At 43.2% G+C, this 27,115-nt stretch overlaps 2 long non-coding RNA genes across 2 annotated transcripts in view; one reads left to right on the forward strand and one right to left on the reverse strand.

Annotated features, from left to right (window-relative positions):
- LOC122480350 overlaps positions 1–22,412 on the forward strand; it is a 49,567-nt gene extending 27,155 nt beyond the window's left edge. Inside the window, exons 4-6 of the long non-coding RNA XR_006296563.1 lie at positions 8,313–8,374; positions 15,733–15,937; positions 20,345–22,412. This is a non-coding gene — a long non-coding RNA (uncharacterized LOC122480350). The remainder of the gene's footprint in view (positions 1–8,312; positions 8,375–15,732; positions 15,938–20,344) is intronic.
- On the reverse strand, positions 6,183–26,841 carry LOC122480348. The gene is made up of 3 exons (XR_006296562.1): positions 26,743–26,841; positions 25,963–26,030; positions 6,183–6,378 (listed from the first exon to the last, which is right to left on the reverse strand). It is a non-coding gene; the product is annotated as an uncharacterized LOC122480348 (long non-coding RNA).
- Between the last annotated feature and the right edge of the window lie 274 nt (positions 26,842–27,115).

Here is a 27,115-nt window from a genome sequence, read left to right on the forward strand (position 1 = left end):
TAACAATGTGGAATCAGAGTTACCTCTATCACCTTCTATAATAATTGGTAAATTATCATATTTTTAAAATAAATTTCAACACAAAAAATTAATACACCTTTAAAAAAAAAACAAAGACCCTACGAATTAGGCCATGGTTCCTTTGGCCACCATGCCAATCCTACTTCCCCCTCCCCACAGAAAGCCACAGTCAAGACCCGTAGCTCTGAAGCAAGATTGTCCATGTTCAAATCTTTTGTTTGCTTGTTTGGTTTTGGTTTTGATTTTTTCTCTTTAAAAAAAAACACACTTTATTGGGATACCTGGGTGGCTTAGTCAGCTGAACGTCCAACTCTTGATTTCAGCTCAGGTCATGATCTCAGGGGTGTGGGATGGAGCCCCGCATTGGGCTCTGCAATGAGTGTAGAGTCTGTTTAAGATTCTCCTTCTGCCCCTCTCCTCCACTCGCACTCTCTCTAGAATAAAAATAAAATAAAATAAAGTAAATAAAATCAAAGTATAAAAAACACTTTATTGATGTATGATTAACATGAAAAATGAGATGTATATATATTTCATACAGACCATTTAATGAGTTTGGGATTAAGTATAGGCCTGTGAAATCATCACCACCATTAAGACCATAGATGTTTCCATACTCCCCCAAAGTTTTCTTCCTCCCCCTTTATTACTTTTTGTTATGTGGCATTATTATTTTTTGTTGTGTGGTAAGGGCACCTAACATAATATCTACCCTCTTAGCAAATTTTAAGTATAAAATATAATATTGTTAGTTACAAGCACTATGCCATAAGTTTCTAGAACTTATCTTGCATAACTGAATCTTGTTCCTCTTTGACCATCACCTTCCCATTTCCCTCTCCACCCACCCCCTGGTAACCACTGTACTACTCTCTTCTTCTATGACTTTGACTATTTTTGATTCCATATATAAGAGAGATTATTTACAAATTCAAATCTTGATTCTGCAACTTACTCAGGACTTGGACAAGTCATTTGACTTCTCTCAGCTTCAGATCATCATGAAGGTAATAGCAGTACCCATGTTATAGGCGTGTAAGGACTAAATGAGGTAAATCTTTCAAAAGGACTTAGAGCAGTTGTTTTTTAATAGAAAGCACTCGATAATAGCTATTCTTAGCTATTATTTTCAGGTCAGTAGTATCTCAGCCCTCTTATATATTTTGGGGTTTTGTTTTGTTTTGTTTTGAAGTAGGCTCCACACAGAGTGTGGGGCCCAATGTGGAGCCCAACACAGGGCTTGAACTCATGACCCCAAGATGAAGACCTGAGCTGAGATCAAGAGTCGGACCCTTAACTGACTGAGCCACCCAGGCGCCCCTTACTCTTATGTTTCATACACAACCTGCAGATAACAGTGTTTTGTGTGAGGTTGTTTGTACTAAGATGGATGAAATATTTTATTTTTTTTTTAATTTTTTTTTCAACATTTATTTATTTTTGGGACAGAGAGAGACAGAGCATGAACGGGGGAGGGGCAGAGAGAGAGGGAGACACAGAACCGGAAACAGGCTCCAGGCTCTGAGCCATCAGCCCAGAGCCCGACGCGGGGCTCGAACTCACGGACCGCGAGATTGTGACCTGGCTGAAGTTGGACGCTTAACCAACTGCGCCACCCAGGCGCCCCGAAATATTTTATTTTAAATTAAATTTCTCTGATTCCTGGGAGAATTGGCCAAATGTATGTTTTAATATATATGTATACATATTATGTATTATACATATATAACACACATACATATACATGTACATGTACATATATTAACTAATATGTATATTAGCACTTCTGTTTTCCCATTTGTAAATTCTTGGTATCCTATTTTCTTTTTTTTTTTTAAATTAACTATATGAGTTGTTTATATATTATGAGTTTTAATTCTTTGACACATATACTACAAATATATTTTCTCAGTCAACTAACTGCCTTTAGCTTTCCTTATGGTACCTGCTGTTCTACAGAAGTTTTTAATAGCAATATAGTCAAAGTGTCAACTTTTCTTTTAAGTTTTTCTTTTTTTTTCTTTTTTAATGTTTATTTATTTTGAGAGAAAGAGAAAGAGCGCGAGCAGGGGAGAGAGAGAGAGAGAGAGAGAGAGAGACCCCCTATGGGTTGGAAGACAGTCAAGAAAAAAGAGAGAGAGAGAGAGAGAGAGAGAGAGAGAGAATGAATCTCAAGCAGGCTCTGTGCTGCCAGCGCTGAGCCCAGTGCAGGGCTCAAACTCACAAATTGTGAGATCATGACTTGAGCAGAAATGAAGAATTGGGAGGCTTAACCGACTGAGCCACCCAGGCACCCCATAAGCTTTTTTTCCCCCTATTTGAATCTTCTTCAGCAAGATTTTTCTTACACATAAGGCCATAAACATTTTTCTATAGTTTTTTGTCTAATAATTTGATACCATTTTTTTTATATCTAGGTCTTTAATTAGTCAGAAATGTATATTTTGGGGGCACCTGGCTGGCTTAGTCTGTAGATGTCTCCAACCCCAGTTTTTGGACATCAGCTTCATTGATCTCATGCTGTACAATGCACCCATTTAAAATGTACAAGTCAGGGCACGTAGGTGGCTCAGTCAGTTGAGCACTAGACTCTTGATTTCAGCTCAGGTCATGATCCCAAGGTCGTGGGATCGAGCCCCTGCATCAGGTTCTGCACTGAGCATGGAGCCTGCTTAAGATTCTCTCTCTCTCTCTCTCTCTCTCTCTCTCTCTCTCTCTCTCTCTCTCCCTCTTTTCCTCTGCCCCTCTCCCCTGTTAGCATATGATCTTTCTCTAAAATAAAAAAATAAATTAAAAAAAATCTTTAAAAAAAAAAGATTGCCAAATAAACTAAACTAAAATATAATACACAAGTCAGTGGGGGTGCCTGGCTGGCTCAGTCAGTAGAACATGCAACTTGATCTCAGCGTTGTGAGTTCAAATCCCACATTGGATGTAGAGATAAAGCTAAAAATAAAATCTTTAAAAAAATTAAAAATAAAATGTACAAGTCAGTGGTTTTTAGTATATTCACAGAGTAGTATAATCATCACCACAATAAATTTTGGAACATTTTCATCATTCCCAGAAGAAACCTCATCCCCTTTTTACCCCAACATTTCCCCCAGTCCTAGACAACCATTAATCTACCTTCTGTCTCTAGATTTGCCTCTTCTGGACAGTTCGTACAAATGAGATCATACAGCATGTGGTACTTTTTGTCTGGCTGCTTTCATTTAAAATAATGTTTCAAGGGCCATCCGTGTTGTAGAATGTATCAGTATTTCAGTCCTCATTTTATTTATCTCTGCATCAGTCGATGAACATTTGGGTTGTTTCCATTTTTTTATTATGAATAAAGCTGCCATGAGCATCATTGCCCCAGGCAATCACTAATCTAGTTCCTGTCACTCTAGGTTAGTAGTCCCTTTTCCAGAACTTCATATGAATAAAATCATATAGCGTGTATTCTTTTGTCTCTGACCTTTTGTACTGAGCATCATGTTTGTAAGATTCATCCATGTTATTGTACATAACAGTGGCTGACGCCTTTTTCTGACTGATTAGCATTCCATTGTGTGGATGCATCTCCAAATTTTTAAATTCTGATGGGACCCAATTTACCAATTTTTAAAAATTACATGTTTTTCAGGTCTCACTCACAATGTGCCTTTAAAATGTATTCATTGGGGAAGCTTTCTCCTTTGGTCCTGATGAATCTCGGGCATTCACATGACTTAGATAATAAAAGGTCCGATGGTCACAATAAATGACCATCTTAGTTCAGGCATTGGAATGCCGAATTCTATGTAATAATTAAAAGGCCAAACTTTATTAAAGTGAAATCTCCTCTCTTGTAACTTAGACCTTCTGCACGAACACTTACAGCAAGAATGAGGGAGATGGGGCCATGGTTATGCTCTCTTTCCCCATCCGGGGTATCACATCTTCTTCCAGGTGGCAGACAGGCAGACTCTCAGTTTTGGAAGACAGTCAAGAAAAATTTTTTCTCTCAGGTTTGGGAAAGAAACACTTTTGTTAAGTGGTTTCAAGTTCTCTGGGATTGGCAAATATTCAAAGCCGACTATTTCTTTCTTGGCTATGTTTATGCATTCTGCAGAGGCCCCCAGTAGATACCTTCTATAGTATCTGTCACAGTGCGGGTGACACCATTTTCCTTCTATTGGCTGCTCCCATCTCAGCTTTTGTGGTCTTTTGTTTGTTTTTTGGTTTGTTTTTGTTTTTGTTTTGTTTTTTAGCGGCCCACAATATCCTGGGTCTTTCTGTTGGAGTCCCATGGCTCTTCCAAGCAATTCTGCTGGGCAAGATTTAATAGGGTTTAAGCCAGCTCTCCTTCCAAAGAAATCTTCCACCCTCACTCTTGGAGTGCAGGCCACTTGACATAGCCATTTCCCCTTCTCCCCTATGGGTTGAGCAGCTACCCAGCCCATCTCTGCTCTTCCCATGTTCGAAGCATGAGGCAGTCACTGACCTACCACCTGGAGGAGTAACAGATCAAGGTCTCCAGGTGGTCCCATTGAAATGGTTCCCCCTTGAGAATGGGAAAATATCCCCTACCCCTGCTCACTGAGCATAGCTCTCTTCAGAAAAGTCCTCTTTACGAAGTTTTACAGCAACCTTAAACTCCTGAAGGTGAGAGGGTTGAGAATGTGTAAACGACGTTTTTTTAAAGTTTATTTATTTATTTTGAGGGGCGGGAGGGGGGAGGGACAGAAAGAGAGGGACACAGGGAGAATCCCAAGCAGGCTCTGCCCCATCAGGACAGCAGAGCCCGATGGGGGCTCGAACTCCTGAACAGTGAGGTTGTGACCTGCGCTGAAATCAAGTGTCAGACGCTTAACCAACTGAGCTACGTAGGCACCCCTGTGCAACTATTTTTGACCATTTACTTTGAAACTTCCACAAGATGGTTTGCTGACAACTTTGTTATCTAATATCTACTGCCTTGGGGTTTCCAACTGAAACTTCTAATTTAAAATCCTATTACACTTGCATTTGTGAGCTAAATGCTACTTGGATGTGATGGATTATTCTTTTTACTATCCTAATGGATTACATTTGTCAATGTTTTATTTAAGATTATGGAATCTATGTTCATAAATGAAATTGGCTATACTTGTGCTTTTTCTGTACCAACCTTGTAAGTATCATGCAGCAGGACAGAAATTTGCATACTATGACTCAGATGTGCCAAAGAATATAATGTTCACTATTTTCTACAATAAATTCTTAGACTCAAGCCTCTATTCCTGCTAATAGCATGGGGAAAAAAACTTTTAATTATGTTTATGTCTCTATAAGTTCAAATTGAATTTAGTCAATTCAAAATTCTACTCCCTGCTGGATGTTTTACCCACTCATAACAGCAGGGGAGGAACCCCACGCTGTCCTGTGGCCTCCCCTGATCCCACTGTTACAGCCTACTGAGGAAAAGCTAATCCTACCTTATCTTCTGCAGTATTGTTCTGATGTCTACTACTGAAATTCATCATCTCTGCATTCTGCACCCTCCATGACAACCTCAGGCAGGAAGAGAATCCAAATTATTAAGAAGGGGAAAATGCATCAGGAGGTGTTTTCTAAACATTTTAACTAGCTTACTTATCTTTAAATCCAAGACATTTATTGTTCGTATGTTTTTGTGGCTAAATCAAGAATCCAATCACAGGACAGTTCCCAGTTATAATGGTGGGAGCGTTTCCTCCAAGTGCTTTACTCAACTTCTCAGAATCCTCTCAGGAGCCCTATGCTAATAACTATTACTTATAATAGCTCTGTCAGGTGCCTTACATGTATTTTTTAATGTCTTTTTTTAATTTATTTTTGAGAGAGAGAGAGAGGCAGGGGAGTGGCAGAGAGAGAGAGAGACAGACAGATAGACAGAATCCAAAGCAGGCTCCAGGCTCTGAGCTGTCAGCACAGAGCCTGATGCGGGGCTCGAACTCACGGACCAGGAGATCATGACCTGAGCCGAAATCAGACGCTTAACCAACTAAGCCACCAAGGCACCCCTTACTTATAATGTTTAAATTCTTGCTATAACCCAGTGGAGTACATAATGCCATTGCCATTTTACAGAAAAATAAACCGAGGTACAGAAAGGTGACTGTATTAATTAGGATACAGGCTAAGTTGCTGTAACAAAGAGATAACAAAAGACAGTGGCTTAAACAAGCTGGAGGTTTATTTCTCTCCCCAAACACAGCAGAGGCAGGCAGAAAGTCCAGGATGCAGGTGGCTCGGCTTCACTCACCCGTACCTTTCTTCTGTCTCATTACTCCACCATTGAATCATCCATTGTGTTGTCCTCATTTGTTTGGTAAAAGCTGGCTCACCACTACACATGCATGTCCTAGCCTGTGGGAAGGAGGAAGAGAGGATGAAGGACAGGCAGTTCCTTTAAGGAAATTGCACACAAACACTTCAGCTCATGTCCCATTGTCCAGAAAGATCATAGTCACATGGCCACAACTAACTGCAAGGGAGGTTGAAAAATAGAGGCTCTACTCATGCCTAGGTAAAATCTAGTGGTAGATAGATGTGGTAATGATTCTATTACTAGAAGGAGGGACTCACGGGGGCGCCTGAGTGGCTCAGACTGTTGAGCGTCCAACTTTGGTTCAGGTCATGATCTCACAGTTCATGGGTTCAAGCCCCGTGTCAGGCTCTACACTGAGCTCTTGTTCACAGCCTGGAGCCTGCTTTGGATTCTGTGTCTCCTTCTCTCTCTGCCCCTCCCCCGCTCGCACTCTGTCTCACTCTGTCTCTCAAAAATAAATAAATGTAAAAAAAATTGTTTTTCTTAAAGAAGGGAATCATGGACACTGGGGATTGGTTAGGCATTGCTGCACAGAATCTAATATGACCCCCTCCTTCCAAATTCTGAGCACTGTGTGCAGATGAAAAACTACAGTTCCCATTTGCCTTGCAGATAGGAGCCACCAATTAGATATCAACAGAAGTCACTGTGTGGGGCTCCTGGAAAACTTCTGTTGTCCTTCCTCCCTTCATCCATTCTGCTGCTTGGAAAGCAGATGAGGTGACTAGAGCTTCAAAAGCCATATTAGACCATGAGTGACCTAGGAGGTGCTAAGGATGGTGAGGCATGCAGAAAGGAACTAGAAACTTAATGATCAAGGAGCCATCATACCAAACTGGGACAACCTAACTCTGCACTTCTTTATTTTGAGGGAGAAATCAGCCTCTTTCACTTTTCAGCTGCTTTATGACCTACACACAGCCAAATGTAATTCTTAACGAATTCAAATTATTCATTTAAGCAACATATTCACAGTCATGCAGCTAGGAAGATGTTTGTACTCAGATTTACCTGGTTCCAAAGCCCATATTCCTGCCCCTGCAGGATTAAATTGGCCTTTTACAAGACAAAAATGGTATCCTTTTGTTAACATTCTACAATGCAATGAAGAAATAGTGGTATAGTCTCCATCCTATTTAGGGAAAGATATTTATCCTTTACATCTAGAGTCCTTTATGTGATACAGCATTTTGGCTAGCAAAATATTTCTCTGTTGGATGTATGCAACATAAAATTACAGGAAAGCACCATGAGCTATCGAGCCAGGCATGATTTGTTATTCTTATCTTTGAATTTTTTCTATTAATTTTAATTGGCTTCCTATTCATTCCTTTTGTTGTCAGCTTGCACGTGCTGACAGGCAAGCAGTAGGAAGCACCAGTGTTAAGGAAGATTAATGGGGAACATTTTTGAAATGTATAACAATCTATTCATCACTGTAACTTTTTCCCATTTGGAAAAAAAATCCATAATTATTTAACTTTTAATTCTAATACACTGGGCCCACCTTATGGGACACATAGTTGGAGATTCTCTCATCTACATGATTGACAGATGAGCCTTATATGCCAGGATGGAAAACACATAGATAAGAAACGGGTCAGGAGAGCCACTATGACCCTATGAACCTGGATAAAGGCTTTATTCTTTCTTGTCTGGAGAGCATTTGGTTAAAGTAGGAAATCAACTACATGGACTGTTTAAGCCACATGTTCTAAATTGCTATTGGGGATGATATCACTAGAATTAGGAAAATTGTGCTACTTTGGGGGGGGGGGTGGTAAAATACCAGAAAGTTGACATATGTTGTTTAGAAGGGCTTATTAGATAATATTGTTATTATCTCCTTTTGAGAAAAGGAGAGATGATTGTCAGAGGCTGTCAAAAATACTTAGATTTAGAATGTCCTATGTAGTATAAAGGAAATAGGTAAGACTGTGATTTACCAGCAAATGTCACTTTTTCATTGTAGGGGTTTGTGGCAGATAAAAGAATGGCCCTCCAAAGATGTTCAAGTTTTAATCCCCAAAACCTGTGAGTATGTCACCTTACATAGCAGAAGGGGTTTTGCAGATGTGACTAAATGAAAGGTTTTAAAATAAGAACATTCTACTTTTATTTATTTGAGAGAGAGAGTGAGCATGAGCAGCAGGAGGGGCAGAGAGAGAAAGGGAAAGAGAGAATCCCAAGTAGGTTCTGTGCTGTCAGCACAGAGCCCAGTGCGGGGCTCAATCCCATGAACCATGAGATCATGACCTGAGCTGAAATCAACAGCCGGATGCTTAACCAACTGAGCCACCCAGGCGCCCATAAAATAAGAATATGTTAAAGGTTGCAGGAGTCGAGATGCCATTGCTGGAAGGGGCCATGAGGCAGTGTGGATTGCCACCAGAAGCTGAAAAGGTAAGGGACTGATTGTCCCTCAAGTCTCCAAAAGGAGCGCTGCTCTGTCAACACTTGATTTTAGCCCCATAAGGCCCGTTTCTGACCTCCAGAACTGTAAGATAATAAATTTGTGGGATGCCTGGCTGGCTCAGCCAGTGCAGCATGTGAATCTTGATCTCGGTGTTGTGAGTTTGAGTCCCACGTTGGGCATAGAGATTACTTAAAATAATAATAATAATAATAATAATAATAATAACAACAACACCCAAGTGCCCCTCAAATGAGTTCATTTTAGATACAAATATGCAAATCAGGATAAACTCTGGCTCCTTGGAGAAATGGCTGATTCTAGGATTGGGACAGGAAATATTCAAGATGAGCCTGAAGCATCTTGTAGTGCCAGAAAGTAATGGAGTGCTAAAAGACATATATATATAAATAAATAAATAAATAAATAAATAAATAAATAAATAGAAATAAGACAGTGATGGGGATATGTCAAAGAGGCAAAGGAAGCACCTGAAAGAGCTCCTAATGGCCGAAACTGGTACAATTTAAGCAACAAAATAAACAAAGTAGTATTGGGTTATAACCCAATGTACAGAATAAATATCCATGAGAATCCAATGTGATTCTCTCCTAAATTCTGAACATGTGACCAGAAAAAAACAGACAAACTACAAAACTACATGTCCATTTCTTTTGCAGATAGGAATAGCAATTGAATATAAGAAGTCACTAGGTGATAATAATGATTGAATAAATAAGTAAATGGGGGAGAAGAGACAAATGTCCCGTGCAAAAAAAAAAAAAAAAAAAAAAAATATATATATATATATATATATACACACACACACATATCTATATATATATCCAAATAATTTATGTAGATGCTCTGCTTTTAAGGAGGTAGAACAACTCTTGATATCAGGTATCAACTGATAGGAGGTATCAACTCTTGATATCAGCTCAAGTCATGATCTCATGGTTGTGAGATAGAGCCCTGTGTGGGGCTCTGTGCTGAGAGTGGAGACTGTTTGGGATTTTCTCTCTCTCTCTCTCTCTGCCCCTCCCCTGCTCATTCTCTCTCTCTCAAAGTAAGTAAATAAACTTTAAAAAAAAAAAAAGGAAGTGGAATATAATTGCCTCCCCTTACGTATGAGCTGCGGAGTGACATCTATCCAAAGAGTACAGTATGGAAAGGGGGGAGGGGAGAGTAATTTTGCAGTAGAGAAGCCTGACCAACACTACCTCAACCAGGTGATCAAGGTCAACAACAGTAGTTACAAGTCATATTGACAGTATGTATCCTTGATACAATGTGATGAAAACTGGCATCTATTAAAAAGAAAACCATAAGCCCAAAATGGCATCACTTAGACCAACTCACCAAACCTGGGATTAATACCTAATCTAAATGCAATTTCAACCTCCCCCAGAAATGTAGTCTTAACAGGTCAGTCAAGAATTTTCTGGGGTGCCTGGTTGGCTCAGTCAGTGGAGCAAGTAACTCTTAAACTTGAGGTCAGGGGTTCAAGCCCCATGTTGGGTGTAGAGCTTATTGAAAAAAAATTTTTTTCTGATAAGCACCAGTGAGGTAATCTGTCACATGGGCCCTCACTGTTCCACACCGCCCAACCGGGTCCCTCCCTCCCCTACTCCCCCCCCCACCCCCCAACAAAGGAAGAGGACGTAAAACTCCCTGCTCTTTCCACTAAGAGAAGTGACCCAACCTGAAACAATCTTTTCTTTCTTTTGCTAGTAACTTCCTTGCCCCACCCTCCTCCCTATAACAATCTTCTATTTTACACAACTCTTCGAGCTCCTACTTGCTGGGTGGGATGCTGCCCAACTCATGAATCACTTAATAAAGTGAATTAGATCTTCAAATTTACTCACTTGAATTTTGTTTTTAAAAAAATGAATAATAAATAAATGGAAGATTCAAAGACTATATATGTTCTCCAAGCAATCCTCCCTAAATACTGCTTCTCTGAGCCAAACTAATAACAATGGAAAGCATTTTGATTCCTAACAAGTGGTGGGTCGGAAGCTATTCTGCTCATGCTAAATACAGACCCAGCTGGGAGCAGCACTGACTGAACTTGCTTGTAAAAACTGAAGGGCTGGGCAGAGACCTGGGGCCAGAGCCTCACACAGGTGAGCAGAGCAAAGACGTGGCCAGGACAGGAATCTCTGTAGAAAATGGTTTTGGATCCACTCCAACACACAGATATCTAGGAGACCCCAGAGTTCTCCTCCAGTTAGTACTGACATGGGTTAGGTCCCAGAAGACACTGGGGGCAGATGTAGCCACACTCCAGCTCTGTCAATAAAAAACAAAGGAAACAAAACTCCCTTTGGATAACTAAAAATAAATAAATAAGTCAAATTTGTTTTTTAACAACCCTTACCTCTTGTGGTCTTCCTCCCAAAAGGCAATGACCTTTTATTCTATAATAATAATAATAATAATAATAATGTATCAATATTTTCATATGCTCATATATTGTCATTGTTCATATGTTCATTATAACAAATATGCCATAGTAATATAAGACATTACTAATAGGGCAAACTGAGCACAGCGTACATGGGAAATATCTTTACTATCTTTGCAAAATCTAAATTTTTCTGTAAATCTTAAAGTTTTACATTATAAAGCTTACTTAAATTTTTTTTTAATGTTTATTTATTTTTGAGACAGAGAGAGACAGGGCATGAACCGGTGAGGGTCAGAGAGAGAGACACAGAATCTGAAACAGGCTCCAGGCTCTGAGCTGTCAGCACAGAGCCCAACGTGGGGCTTGAACTCACGGACCATGAGATCATGACCTGAGCTGAAGTCGGCCGCTTAACCGACTGAGCCACCCAGGCGCCCGTATAAAGCTTACTTAAAAAGAAGGAAGAATGTGGGGCACCTGGGTGACTCAGTCAGTTAAGTGTCTGACTCTTGATTTCTGCTTAGGTCATGATCTCTTGGTTCATGGGATCAAGCCCCAAGTAGGGCTCTGCTCTGACAGCACAAAGCCTGCTTGTGCTCTCTCACCCTATCTCTCTCTGCCCCTCCCTTGCATGCTCTCTCTCTCTCAAAATAAATAAATATTAAAAAAAGAAGAAGAATGAATCTTAGTTTCTGATATATCATCTGTGGGGATAACAGACCAACGATAAGCTAGTCCTTAATCTTGTGTCATGTTGAATCTGATATTCTTGGAGGATGTCCTAAGATCCTTCACCATTCAATTTTTCCTAGGATCTCAACAGGAATTCGGCATCTACCAGGTAATTATGCAATTCCTCAATAAGTAATTATTCAATTCAGCTATCACCACACCCTGTGGCAGGCCTGGTTATCCTAAAAGAGGAAGGTACTCTGGACATAGAGCTGGAAGAAAACAGGATGAACCTACTATCCTACTAATTCTTTATCCCCTGCACCCTAATGAACAGTGTTCTGCTGGGTGTTATGTGCACTTAATTTATTTTGTCCCAAGGGGTAGGTTAGATGTGCTGTTTCACTTCTGAAACTTTAAGCCTCCCTATGAGACTAGAAAAAGGTCTAGGACTTTGTTAATGGGAAGAGTGGATGATGGAACAGTGCTTCCTCTCAATTTCACACATCCCTTCTGTTTGGCAGGTGCAGTACTCTTAGCATAATACTGGGGAGGAGAGTAAGTTATCTGATTGGTAAGTTTGAAAGGAGAATCTGAGGCTGGACAATTGGTTCCTAGACCTGTTTGAAAGCAGAAACAACACTATAGCTTTTTTTTTTTTTTTTTGAGAGAGAGAGAGAGACACAGAGAACACACGCACACACACACACACAGTGGGGGAGGGGCAAAGGGAGAGAAAAAGAATCTCAAGCAGGCTCTATGCCCAGTACAGAGCATGACATGAGGCTCAATCTTACCACCATGAGATCACGACCTGAGCCAAAATCAAAAGTTGATGCTTAACTGACTGAGCCACCCAGGCACCCCAATAGTTGTATTAGTTATATTATTAACGTAGCTCCATATTGTTCTGTTCCCTACTTATGTTTTATGCATGTCTTAAGCCCAGTGCACGACCAATCATTAACTGTGCCCTTGTAACTCTACCACTTGTTTGTACATTGATTATTATAAGAATCTGACAGGACACAGATGCTGACATTTGTCTTAAAACTATCTGATGTACCAAGTCCTGAATGGCACCTCATTGTCTGGAAGCATGTATACCTCCAGATGTTTCAAGCACCCCCCCCCCTTAAGGTTTCAAGAAACCCTTCACCCTCCTCTCATGAATTTATCTTCTTCTCCAAACATACATAAGCTGTGCCTAGGCTCAGCAGGGCAATGCAGCTGTTGGAAATGATCCCCTGCCTCCTCATCGGGCTGCCCTCTGATAACAAAGCTTTCTCTGCTTCAAAACCGGTGTCTCAAGACATTGGCCTATGGCACATCAGGTGCACGGACAAGTTTGAGTTCAGTGACAAAACTAGGTATGCACAGCAGAACCCCTTTCCTATCTCCTTCCTTTGGGGAGTGTGTCTGGCCAGAGTTAGCAGGCTCTATGCTCTGCTCCTTCATGTTCCCTTCATGCTCCCTTCCCTTATGGAGGAGTCCTACAGAAATCAGTGATTTCTCTGACTAGGTGGTAAATCCATCTAACTCTAGGTTTCAGCATTAAGAAGACAGTTGAACTCTCACATCTAAGCCACGTTCTCTGATGTCATAGAAACATAGTCTTTTGGCCTCCATCTACCAGCTCTTGCCTTGTTTATCAAGTGGTTCAGAACTTGGATAGAAAAGAGAAGCGTTAAGCATTACCCCTATAAGGCCTAAGCTTTGGAGTAATACTCCCCAGGGAAGTCAAGGCCATGGTGTATTGTGCTCAACTGAAAGCAAGTGTATGCAGTAGGATGCCTTGCCTTGATTCCAGGACTCTTGTGTTGGGACACAGGATCTTCACATAGCCTGGGACTATCTCTTGAAATGCTGGCGTTCAGAAAGACTTCCTAGGTGTCTCATATGTCTCGTCTGCAGCCTGTGGGAATGTGATGCATATTTCCAGACCTAGACTGAGCCTTGTGTCCTATAAGCCAGGGCCCTCTCTCCCGTCTTGTAGACAACTAAGAGGGCATTTGGAACCTAAGCTGCACCATCAACAAAGTACAGATCATATCTTAGGAATGTGAACGATATCAAGCAAGGCCGGGGAGTAACCAGTAACCTTTGGGTCACATTTAGGCACATCTAGAATGGCTACAACAACATAATTCTTTATGCTAGTGTTAACCACTGGTCTGTTATGTTGTATACAGCCTCAGCCTCTATAGGCACATGAAGAACTTTACTGTGTGAGTAGATCTCTTGGGATATATTTCTCTACAGTTATAATAGACAAAAGGGGAAAAGAGGCAAATCACAGAGCACTTTTAGATGTATCTATTTTTTTTTAATTTTTTAAATATTTATTTTTGAGAGAGAGACAGAGCACAACAGGGGAGGGGCAGAGAGAGCGAGACACAGAATCTGAAGCAGGCTCCAGGCTCCAAGCTGTCAGCACAGATGCGATGCAGGGCTCGAACTCATGAACTGTGAGGTCATGACCTGAGCGGAAGTCAGACACTTAACTGAGACACCCAGGCGCCCCTAGATGTATCTTAATCTCACACCTAGACCAAAAGGAACATTTAGGGAGCCCAGGACTAAGTATTTTCCCAGGACTGTCTGCCATGGCCCCTGTGCCCAGCCATCACACAGCTCCCTGGAAAACAACGGCAGACTTTGCAGCTCTCTAGCCTTTACCAGCATGGGCTTGTTTCCTCTGCTGGTGGGCTTAGATCAGTCCATTTACTCCTGGTTCCTGGTATTTGTCTATGAGTTTCTTGAGTACCTAGTGACGTTCCAATAAGACTATGGAATTATAGCATTGTAGTTTATTTTATTTTTCAAAGATTTTAAGCAATCTCTATACCCAAGGTGGGGCTCAAACTCACAACCCCGAGATCCTGAGCCACACACTCCACCAACTGTGCCAGCCAGGCGCTCTGGAATTATAGTATTTTAGAGCTGGCTTTAGAGATTATTTACATAATGGGTTATCTAATTTAAAATTCTTCATCTTGCAGGTAAAGACTAGTGAGGGTTAAGTGACTTTTCTAACATTCCATTGCTGGCTAGTTACAGTGCTAGCTTGCAGGACAAGAACGTGGGTCTCCTAATTCAGTAGGTTTTTTTTCCTACTACCTGTGCTGCCCCCCATGTATCCCATCTCTTGTCTGCTGTATACAGTACACTCTCTTCTACTGGACATGACTAAATTACCTGATGCTTTAGCTGGTATCAAGATTTTAAAAATAATACAATCTGAAGTCTTCAGAGAGACGGGACCAAAGAAATACCACACAGTGTGTTGTCCGATTCCCTGACAAGAAGGGGCAGAGTCAATTACTATTAGTTTTTCCAAGTAATGGGTGTGACTCATGCAACCTTTGCTTTTCATCAAGGGTTTATTTCATCAAGGGTTTAGCCCCATGACTGCTCTCCCTTGGCAAACCAGTTTGAAAATGAATTATTCACAGACGTTTCACTCTCATTGCTGAAAGTATCCTTCTTCACAGTTTTTTTGGTGTGTGTGTTTTTTTTTAATTTTCTTTAATTGTGAGCAGTCAAATAGAAGCTCCTGTGCCTCGGGCTGTCTATCTTACTATCTCCACTGTCTCTAGATTAGTTTCTTCCAACTCTCTTTGATGGATTCGGTAACCACCTCAGGACACATCCCTTCCACACCTCCCTCCTACCCTGGCCCTATCACTGGCTAGAACCCCATCCGATTTAGTTTTATGGAGGATAACACAAAAGGAGAACAGGAGAACGTCTGAGCAGCAGAGTAGGAAGCAGTCCTGTGTCTTCAATTTTACACCCTTCTGCCGAAAAATAAAGCCCTAGGGCAGTGGTAGGAGAGACACAGATTGAGAAATGTATACACGTTTGACCACCTTTGACTCACCACTCCAGGGGACACCCCAGATGGCAACAGCGGCCACATTCTCCTCTATCCCTACTGGAGCGAGTGCCCACTGGGATCAAAGTGGGATTTGGGTACTGCTGGAGTGTTAACGAGATGACACGTCTCCCAGTTTTCTGCTGCATTCTGTTTTGCCCGATTGTGAAGGAGCCTTCCAGGAAAAGAACTCAAGCCATATCCACGCTGTGTATGTAGGTATGTCTGAGGGGCTGGGGGAAAGGAGGCAGGGGAGGGCTGACAGAAGCAAATTGCAGGCAGGACTCCAGATTCCCAGGAGAGCATTCATCACAAAAGAAAGGGTGCAGTATCATCGGCCACGTGCAGCATCAGGGCTACAGGTTTGGTTCGTATGGTAGTTCTGGGACCAACATGGTGGCTATTACCTAACCTTGTCAAACCCAGTCTCTTGCCATTGGTATCTTCTCTATGTTCTGGGGAACAGGAGAGGGCCAGGTTTAAGCTGCATGTAACACTACAAAGGCCTGCCTTGGCACATTGGAGAGCCATCACGGTCTTAATAGTGTGACTAAATGTGAGCATGGCTTACTCTGACATGGTGTGATGTTCAGTACTTCCGTGAGATGGTTCTCACAGCTTTTCTTTTCTTTTTTTTTTTTAAGTTTATTTGTTTATTTTTGAGAGAGAGAGAGAGCAAGCAGGGGAGGGAGGGAAAGAGAGAATCCCAAGCAGATGCAGGACTTGAACTCATGTACCACAAGATCATGACCTGAGCCAAAATTGAGACCTAGACACTGACTGAGACACCCAGGTGCCCCATGACAGATTTTCTTAGATTTTATTTTCTATCTTGATAAGAGATGTACCAGTTTCAGAAAACATAGAACCCCCAATGCTTCATAATTTCCACAGCTCATGACTGTGTGCTTTTGACAGCTCTGTCACATTCGTGATGGTTTTTCATTATTTGTTTGCTTTGGCATATTGAGAGGGCATATGAGGCTGTTATAGTTGGATGACAAGGTGGGATGGGCCTGTGATCCCTCCTGCTCTCCCGGTGTTATGTTTAACATAATGGCATTTCTTTGATACACTGGCAAACAAGAGAGGAAGCTGCTCCTTTGCTTTTCAGAGGAAACAGTAGGAGCTGTGCTCCTGGTAGCCTTCAGCTGCCTAGGGGCAGTCACAGCTCCTGAGGGCAGGGATCAGGACCCTAGTACAAAGAGAAAAAGTGCTTCTTCCTCCTGGAGAACACAGGTGGGTGGGTGGGTAACTCAACCTTAATGAACTACGTTTCGTGCTAGACTTTGGTCCCCATGCTTGCCCTTACTGGGTGCCCTTGTGCACTGCACAGTCTATACAACTGGACATAATGGCACAACTCTCTGGACTGGACCCCGTCAGATAATCTGGGAAATTCATAGGCACATCTCCAAATAGAGTACTAAAAGGAGGTGCAGGAAAGAAACACAGCACAGGCATTGGCCTGAGCACCAGAGTGGCCACCCACGGTCCAGCTAAGTGGCATCAACAACATAAGCAGCGGGAAATCCAAGGGAACCATGGAGCAGGAATCCACACAGAAAGCAAGCAGTGATCAGTGTGGAACGTTAAGAGCGGAAACATCGAAAGTATGACATGAAGCCTGGGCTGTTTTGTGGGAACACTGGAGATATTTAGCTGGGGACTCTCAGGCATTAGAAAGGAGAATGTGGTGGAAAGTTCTTGTTTTGTCTGCCCAGACCCACACAAATTGTGTGAGTCTGGTGAGGCTGCCAACTATTCCTCCCCACTTCACAGCCACAGGGCCCAGCCAACCAAGGAACCCAATAGCCTTGGCTATGATTAGCCCAGAGGTAGGCCAATCAGGTTCTTCCTGGGGATTTTTTTTTTTTCCGTTTAAAGGTAGAAGAAAAGGCATGTGGCCTTCCAGATAAAGAGTGTTAAGAATGTGAATGGGGGCCCTCTTCTCTGCCATGTAGAGGAAGGTATCTCTTGTAGAAGAGAATGGGGCCAATGTCAGAAAGAAGCAGAGCAAGAGTGAGAGAAAGGAAGGGACAGGGATTGAAAGAGTGAGAAAGACCAATTTTGAAAATGTATTTTAGTCCCCTAGATCTAGCTGTGACTGAAGTCCACTCCTAGACTTCCAAGGGTTGTAAGCCGCCAGTACATTCCCTTTTTGCTTATGCTAGTTTAAACGGAATTTGTTACTCGCAAATTGTCAAATGTACATGCAGGTGGGACCTATCTCTAACTCTTTAAAAATCTTTTTAAAAGTTTATTTATTTATTTTGTGAGGGAGAGAGTGTGTGCGCATGCACACACATACACATGTGTGCACATGAGCGGGGGAAGAGGCAGAGAGAGGGAGAGAGAGAATCTCAAGCAGGCTCCATGCTGTTGGCTGAAACTCACAAACCGTGAGATAATGACTTGAGCCAAAATCAAGAGTCGAATGCTTAACTGACTGAGCCACCCAAGTGCCCCCCTATCTCTAACCCTTAAGTGACCTTTTAGAGTTGGGAACCTTCAGTTCATTACAAACTGCCAATGCATCTTCATATTCTCAAGGATGCTAAGAGTTACCTGCCTCTCAGTTCCCTGGATATTCCCAAGGTCTTTGGATGATTTGACCAAATTCCTGACTTTTTATGGTTAAACTTCCTTGCTTCTGACCCATCTCTTTGATATACAGAAGGACAGATTATGTGGCTGACCAAATCATCCATCTGAACTGGGAATTCTGCCTTACTGAATAATTACTAAAGTTGCACCAAAAGAGAGACACATTAATTCCTAAGATTTTACTGGCAACTCCTTTTGTAAAAATAAAACATATTTGCAAATGAGTAACCTGCTCAATACACTGGCTTTGCATACTCAAATATTTATATTTTAAGCTATATATGTGTGTGTATGTGTGTATATATATATATATACTTTCAAAATGTTTATTTTATATATTTTATAATATGCATTATAAAATAAATAAAAATATATACACACACTAGTAATTTTTCATCCAAAGAAAGTCTATATAAAGAAAAAAGTATATATCACTTTGTGCCAGTGATATGCCACAAAGCTAAGAATTGATTCCTATCTTGGACCAGTTATCTTCAAACAGAAGGTACAAACAATACTATTAATCCTAACATGGGCACATTTATTCACAGGTCAAGCATGATAGAGCTTTAGCAGGATGACCAGTGGTGAATGGGAAATGGACAGAGCCCACCAGGAGCAGAACTAGGGAAAACTGACCTAGCTAAAGGGTCATTTGTCAACATCCCAAGATAAAGAATATGCCAGGACTGAGTTCCAGCTGGTTTCAGTATCAAGGAAGTACACAGCAGATGAAGCATAGCTTAGACCTAGTGAAGGGTCTAAGATCAATGTCAGCAAATGGCAGTCATACCATGGTTCTAGGTTGGCAGCCAGCCCCTAGAGGGTAACAAAAACAGGTCTTGGGCTCACGAGGGACAGGAATTCAAAGAGCTAGGACAAGGGTCAGGATCTTAGACCTGCTAGGGTTTCAGGCTAGTCCTTTTGTCCAAATGGGAAGAATGCCCACTTAGACAGCCTGGCCAGGCCATTTTATGGATGAAAGCTATACCTCAGTGGGCATACAGGGGGTCAGGCGATGGCACAACTTATTTCACCCACTGGCGGGAAAAGGAATTCAGCTCAACCTAGGTAGTAAGACGCAAATATGACTAAGACATAGCAAAATTGCTCTCAAATGGCTTACAGTCTAGACGGAAACAGAGCACAAGGAGATGATTTCACATGTGTGCAGATACTGGAGGACTTTGACAATTGCCAAAGGAGAAAAATGCATAGTGTGCTACCGTTGGGAAAATGAATACAGTTTTACACCATAAGATGGCCAACGGGACTAAAACAAGCTCTGGTCTCTAGTTTGGAGACCCCTCTTCCAGGTTCTTCTTGCCTTGTTTGCCACGCACACAAGCCTGCCACAGATATGGAAGCTGACCACTATAAATTACCCTTCCTCCCTTCATTCGGAGCTCAGATCTTTGGAAAAACAGTCTCCTCTGAGCCTGCTGGTGTTAAATAAATCTCCGATCCACCAAGATCTCCGAGTGCCGCTTGGTTTTTCCGCCAGCGTTCCAGCCTGGTTCTGTAACACTATCAGAACACAAAGAAGGGCCACTTACCCCAAACTAAGATACAGGAAGATTTCCTAGGGAAGGTGCTACTTGAGCCAATGCTAGCAGGCAACGAAAAGTGAGAAAGATTTACCGTGAACAGTCGTGGAGGTGGGACACAGAAATGCATATTCAGGGAATTTGAAGAAACTGGAGATTACTAGAGTGGCACATCGGTAGGGTCTCTTATCCCCACATAAGGATAGGGAGGTACGGTGGGAGCTGTTCTTCATCTTCATGTCCATTTCTTTTCTTCCTTTTAGTAACAGAAGCCCTTCTCACCCCACACTGAGTTTTAGCTGGGCACACACCTAACCAATTAGGGAGTACAGTCTCCAGCCTCCTTGCAGTAGATGTGACTATGGGTCCAGGTTCTTGGGATGTGAATGGAAGTTAGGAGTATAATGTTCATGTTACATCTTTCAAAGGCGGCCACTTGTCCACTTCCTCTTTCCTCTCTTTCTCCTTCCAGAGGCCTGGAACACAGATGTGGCCACGAGAGCCGGCCCCAAACATGCCAACAATGAGTTGGTGGCACACTAGGATGAAAGGAACCTGGGTCCTGGGTTGAACCAGTGAAGCAGAGCTACTTCCCCATCCCGGACATTCTCCTTACTGGACTACTGAGTGACAGAGAAATTACTTGTCGAGTCACTGTCTTCTGGGGTCTTTTTGTTATTGAGCATAGCCTGTCCCCTAACATGAGAGGAAAGGAAAGATAGTGTTAGGATTTCTAATAGAATTCCCAACTTGGTCAGAAAAGGCTAAGGAGCTAGGAAAGGACAATGGAACAACTGTCTGTCTTAATGATTACAGCTGCATGAGGCTGGAGCTGGCAGATAACAAGATAAGCAATTATGCAGCCTTGTCTCCAGACAGATAGGGCAAGCCCCTTGAGAACTATAAACTCCTACCCGGTTCTGGGAGCCTAGTTCATCCAGAGCAGGACAGCAGCTGGCAATCCCCTCCTGGACGTCTTCTTTGTACCCTGCCTTGCAGACCTGTGTCCGCTGTACTCTTCAAAAGCTGGCTCCAACAACCTCCACATGAAGACTTCATGAAAAAACCCCATTCAGTCATTTTGTGTTAATTAGGTTTACAAAAGAAGAATATTATTTATAATCGTGTTCTATTTCCTGAAGAGGGAAGGTCCTGTAACTGGAAGAACTTGCTGTTTTGCTGAACATGGTCATTCGTTGGGCACAGGTTTGGATGTAGAAACTAGGATGAAATGCATTCCTCTGAATAATGAAGGGTTGAGGAGTCTACATAGGGCTGGTGGGGGGGAAGGTGAAGAGCAGGAAAGCTGGAGGCTGGGAGGTAGGATGGGGTAGGGATGGGAAGAGATCCCTGTGGCAGAAGCGGAGAGTGTGTACTCTGGAGAAAGAGGTGTGTCGTAGCGGGGTTCCAGCTGCTACAGCCCACGTGACATAAATCACGTCTCCCCTTCAGCAAATTCTATCTTGTTCACTAAGATGCTGGTAGGAGAGGGCATAAGGGGTGTGAGCTTGAATAAGAGGAGGAGGGGAAAACTGACACCTGGATTACATATAGCACAGAGAGAAGAAACAAGAGCACAGAAAGTCAGAGTCAATGCCAATGATGAACAGTTATAGAATTGCAGACCCCTTCTGTTAGTTATTATTTCTATAATTCGAAATTATGTGTACTGGACTGTCTTAATCTGAGTTACTATTCACCCAGTAGCTACCCAATGCCCATTACTGGAATAATCACCACTAGCACATACTCATCACTTATGAAAATTCAGAAACAGCATTCTTCTAGCTGAGGGTAGGCTGAATTTAAGGAAGGCACCAGACAGGAACTGTATTTGAGCTGGGCCTTGAAGAATGGACAGGAATTGGTTATGCAAAGTCTTCTCAGAGGAATGAACAGCACGGATAATCTGACCAAAGCCAAAGTCATGCATTTTTTCCACATATACTTAGCAACGTGCACTGTGTGCCAGGCACTAAGCAAGGTCCCAGGGAGGTGAAGATGAATTTGGCTTCACAGGCTTCTGTTAATATATCCTGCTGTTTTTCTTTTCGTTCTGTTATTGGTTTGCCGCGTCTATCAGGTCTTTTTTGGCCACATTTCTGCCCGGCCAGTTTTTCTTTCTTGAATTGTGTGTGTGTGTGTGTGTGTGTGTGTGTGTGTGTGTGTGTGTGTTGTGAGACAGAGAGAGAGAGAGATGCTTCTTTTGCTACCTAATGCATTTTAACCTGCCATTGATGACCATTTCTCTAATTTATTGAGGTCAATTGAATTTTGATCTTCTATATACTTGGCACATCCACCTGCTTAGGGTCATATGTAATATTTATGAAGACTATCACTTTCTTTCCACTGTCCACACCCACATCTCAATACCCATTTGTGCCAGTCTATACTGAAGGTTAAAAGTAAGATGAGAAATATAGCCCCAGAATCCCAGGTTACAAAACCTAGTACACTTGACCCTTGCGCAACACAGATTTGAACTGTGTGTGTCTACTTATAAATGGATTTGTTTCAATAAATATAGTACAGTCCTGTAAGTATATTTTCCCTTCTTTTTGATTTTTTAAAAAAATTTTTTAATGTTTATTTACTTGAGAGAGAGAGAGAGAGAGAGAGAGAGAGACGGGGAGGAGCAGAGAGAAAGAGAGGGAGACACAGAATCCAAAGTAGGCTCCAGGCTCTGAGCTGTCAGCACAGAGCCTGCCGCGGGGCTCAAACTCACAAACTGCAAGATCATGACCTGAGCCCAAGTCAGATGCTTAACTGACTGAGCCACCCAGTCACCCCTTGATTTTCTTAATAACATTTTCTTTTCTCTAGCTTACTTTCTTGTAAGAATACTGTGTAGAACACATATACAATATATGTGTTGTTTATGTTATCAGTAAGGCTTTTGGTCAACAGAAGGCTGTTAGTAGTTAAGTTTTTAGGGAGTCAAAAGTTATAAATGGATTTTCAACTGTGCAGGGGGTCAGCATCTCTACCCACCGTGTTATTCAAAGGCCAACTGTTTATCTGTAATTGACCACAGTTTTGTCAACTGAAATTGCAATGATGTCTCTTAATGATGGTCATAACTATTATCAACAGTTACCTGAGTACCTACTACAGGTAGAAACAGTGATACACAATGCTTTAGCCCCTGTTCTTAAGAGGCTTACTGTCTAGATGAGGAGGCAAATAGATGGTGCACAGGCCACTTTTCTATTCCTCTTCCTAACAGAGTAAGAACAGAAGTGAGAGTGTGGGAACATAGGAAGGAATTCCCTTTTCTGCCCTTTTATTTGTTTGTTTCGAGAGCAAGTGGGGGAGGGGCAGAGAGAGAGAATGCCCTGTCTTCTTAATGGTTTCCTTCAGAAGGAAGAATTTGTTAATCTGATTGCTCAGAACCCAGTACATTAATGAGTTCACATTTTACGTGGTTACGGTCACTTTGTCTTCAAAGGTCACGTGGCCGTGTGTGCTGCTTTGCTCCCCATTTCCCGCTAAGTGGCCCAGCTCAGTCTCTAGCACACACTAAGAAAAGTAAATCCGGTCTGCTTTGCAGATCTGATCATCTTCTCCCCTCTTTCGGCAGGCATGCCCACGCATACTGGCCCCAAAATGTAGAGGGGGGAAAGGGAACAGGGAATTAGGGAGCTTCACTGTAGCCTGAAACCTATGCCATGTCATTCAACCTAGTCTTCCGGCAGATTTCTGTTCTGGAGGTTATTGGGTGCCAGCTCAGCTATGAATAAAATAATCCACTGGTTTCAATTCCAATTTCTTTCTTGTGCATAGTCCCCTTGGGAACTCTAAGGAGAGGAGAGATGATTAGCAGAGCAAGATTTGGTTATTTCTGGTCCTTGTGTGTGGCCCGCTGTGTTGTTGGTCACAGTTTTAAACAAATGTTTGCTGTCCTTCCTTAGTGATGTCAGAGTTGGCCAGAGGAACTTTTTGTGACCAAGAACATGCATCAGTTCCAGGCAGAAATATTAAGAACTACTGTGGGATTCACATGATCACTTTTCTTCTTTCATGAGACCAACTGTGTCCAGATAAGGGTCCAGCGTGGGTCCCAGCATAAGGACAAACTAGAATATAGCCAAGTTGACCTGCCATGAACATGTAGGGTATTTCAAGAAAAAAACTTTGCTGTCGTAAGACACTTTGAGATCATCTGTTACCACAGCCTAACCTAGCTGACATATTTACTGTATTACCACATGTATTAAACACTGCTATTTGTCCCCTTAACATCTATTCTCCTTTCATTCCTCCTAAGAAAACCCCCATTTTGCCCAGGTTATTCACCTAAGTCTACACGTGCTTGGGGAAAAAAAGTCTAATTCTCAGCCACAGGGGCGAATCATAATTAATTTAAGCCATTCATGATAGTTTCTTCCTCCTTGATGGTGACTGGGTTAGATGTCAGCATATGAGATCGTGGGAAGATGGCTTGAAGAATTCCAAGACAGGTTTTCCTTGATAATAAAAGGGATACATGGGAAGAAACAGTCTCTCTACATCTGCCAGATGTTACATGTATGCATGTGTTAGGTGGAACTGTGGCAACCATTTTGTGACTACGAGGGGCACTAACCTAGGAATATCAGAGTGACAAAACGGAAAGAATCTGGGTCCCTGAGAATGTTATTTAGCTGTTAAATGAACTAAATCTAAAGCTGCCCTACCTGCCACATGAGATAATATATTTTCCTTACTGTTTAAGAGAGTAGAATCTAGGGGCACCTGGGTGGCTCAGTCAGTTGAGCGTCCGACTTTGGCTCAGGTCATGATCTCGCAGTCCGTGAGTTCGAGCCCCGCGTCGGACTCTGTGCTGACCGCTCAGAGCCTGGAGCCTGTTTCAGATTCTGTGTCTCCCTCTCTCTCTGACCCTCCCCTGTTCATGCTCTGTCTCTCTCTCTCTCTCAAAAATTAAATAAACGTTAAAAAAAATTAAAAAAAAAAAAAGAGAGTAGAATCTGGAATGGAGGGGGAAAGAGTGAGTTTGGCTTTAGGGATGTTGAGATAATGGCAGGACAGCATTCTGTTTTATACTGCTGAAGCTCAAAAGATGTCAGGATTCAATGTGAATTTGGGAGTCATCTATGGAGAAAGTTACATAACATAATACATCTGGGAAAAATAATCCTAAACCTGGGACCATATCTCTGTGCGTGAGGAATTTCCGTAATATAACAAAACGTTACACCTATACAAGCATAGCCATCTCCTAACGGGATATGCCGCTGTCCCACGTCCTCACCTGTCACCCATCCTAGAAAAGGGAGACCACAGGGGTGGTATTAACCTGCTAGCAAGGAAGAGCAAAGACAGTGAGGAAGCAGACCCTGCTCTCCTGCCTGGATATGCACCTGTATCTTCATATGACTTAAGTATTCTAGCCTCGTATAGATAGCTATGGACATAGATGATAAGCAACTTCTAAATTTACAGACCCTTATACAGTTTTCAGTAAACAAGTGTGCCAGCACTCTACGGTTCGTCATCTCATAGACATGCTATGTGTGATACTGCAAAAGCCCCATAGGAAGCACCAGGGTCAACAAGGTGAATACCATGGAGCATCAAGGAAATGGCCAATGTAGAAGACAGAGTCTCTAGTGCCCAAGCTCATCTGTGGTTAGAAGATATTTTGGGGGGGCACCTGGGGGGGGGCTCAGTCAGTTGAGGGTCAGACTTCGGCTCAGGTCATGATCTCATGGTTCATGAGTTCCAGCCCTTCATCCAGCTCTGTGCTGATCGCCTGGAACCTGCTTTGGATTCTGTGTCTCCCTCTCTGTTGCACCTTCCCCTCTCACACTGTCTCTCAAAAAAATAAATAAACATTAAAAAAATTATAAATAAAAAAAAGAATTTTTGGAAATTACTAATCCATAGGGCACTAGTGTACTGATTCTTTAAGAAAATACATGGTAGTGGGGGGGGGGGTACATTTTGCAACACAAAAGGATTTAGTTAACCTTGCTTGAAAGAGAATTAATTTTTGAAACTCTATTTAGATATAACTTTTCCAAAGGCACATCTAGTGGGGTAAATGCACACATCTGCATGATATTTACAGTGAAGCCTGTACCTTACCTGAGACATCTTAAGATGGGTTTCCAAGTCGTCACTGCTGGGCCTGCCTTGAAATTACTCTTGCTTCCCTAAGCCAAAAAAAAAAAAAAAAAAGACATATATTTTAATGAGCTGGAAGAGCAATTGCGATCTTCAAAGATGGCTAACTTCAGTCTTGCAGTTATTTAGAAGGGATCTGGCTTCAAACATTGTTTGCAGGCAGAATCTGCAATTGGCTAGGACCGAGGACGGTATTTAAAGATGACTCAGTTGTACGGCCTGTGGGGGTGGAGAGAGGGAAGACCAGCCAGTGGTCTTTCTAAAAGGACTCTTAAACCCGTTTTCGTCACATTGAGGTTCTGAGGCCCACAGCCGCCGCAAACTAGTTGGGGGTGTCCAGTGCAAGAAAATCTAAGACCCTGAGAAATGTACCTTCAAATTATCTGAATGGGAGGCGGCTAAACCCTAATCCCCCTCAACATCCCCCACCCTCCACCCCAGCTCCAGGCCGGGATTTCGGCAGAGAATTCCGAGGCCAGGGTCCAACTGGGGGCCTTCCGGGGTGACCTTCGCCAGGCCCCAGAATCCCCCTTGGGATGTCCCTGAGGCCCTGCCCGGGACTCTGCTGGGGCCCACCGGTGCCCCTCGGGCCCCGCTGCTCGCGACCGCGTTTGGGACGCAGCCCGCCGCCCGCTGCGCATCTTTAGCGGGGTAGCGGGGACACCCTCTCCGCCCCGCGGGCCGCCGCCCCGGCCCCTCCCGCTCCCGCCGTCCCACCCCGGCCGGCGACGCCACGCCCACCGGGGTCCCGGGCGGGGCGGGGATGCCCTCCGGCTGCCGCGCTAGTCGCCCGCCTGCCACCCGCGGACTCCCCGGGGCGCGTCCGCCGGGCGCCGCCCCTCCCCCGTCCGCCGCAGGCCCCCGGCCCCGCCGCCCCTCCCGGGCGCCGCCCGCGGAGGCCGCCTCTGCAGCTGGCCGCGCGGCCGGCCCGCGCCCGCCGCCGCGCGCTGATTGGCTGGCCCGGGCCGGCGGCGGCGCTGAGTGGCCGGGCAGATTCGCTGGGTCAGGGCTGCAGAGGCGCCTGGCGCACCGGCGGGAGCGGAGCCGCGGCTCGCGCTCGCCCGGGACGCCGGCCGCCCGCCCGCCCGCCAGCCCGAGCGAGCGGCCCGGGGCG

Source organism: Prionailurus bengalensis, chromosome C1 (genome assembly GCF_016509475.1).
Source record: "Prionailurus bengalensis isolate Pbe53 chromosome C1, Fcat_Pben_1.1_paternal_pri, whole genome shotgun sequence".
In the NCBI taxonomy this organism is placed as follows: Eukaryota; Metazoa; Chordata; class Mammalia; order Carnivora; family Felidae; genus Prionailurus; species Prionailurus bengalensis.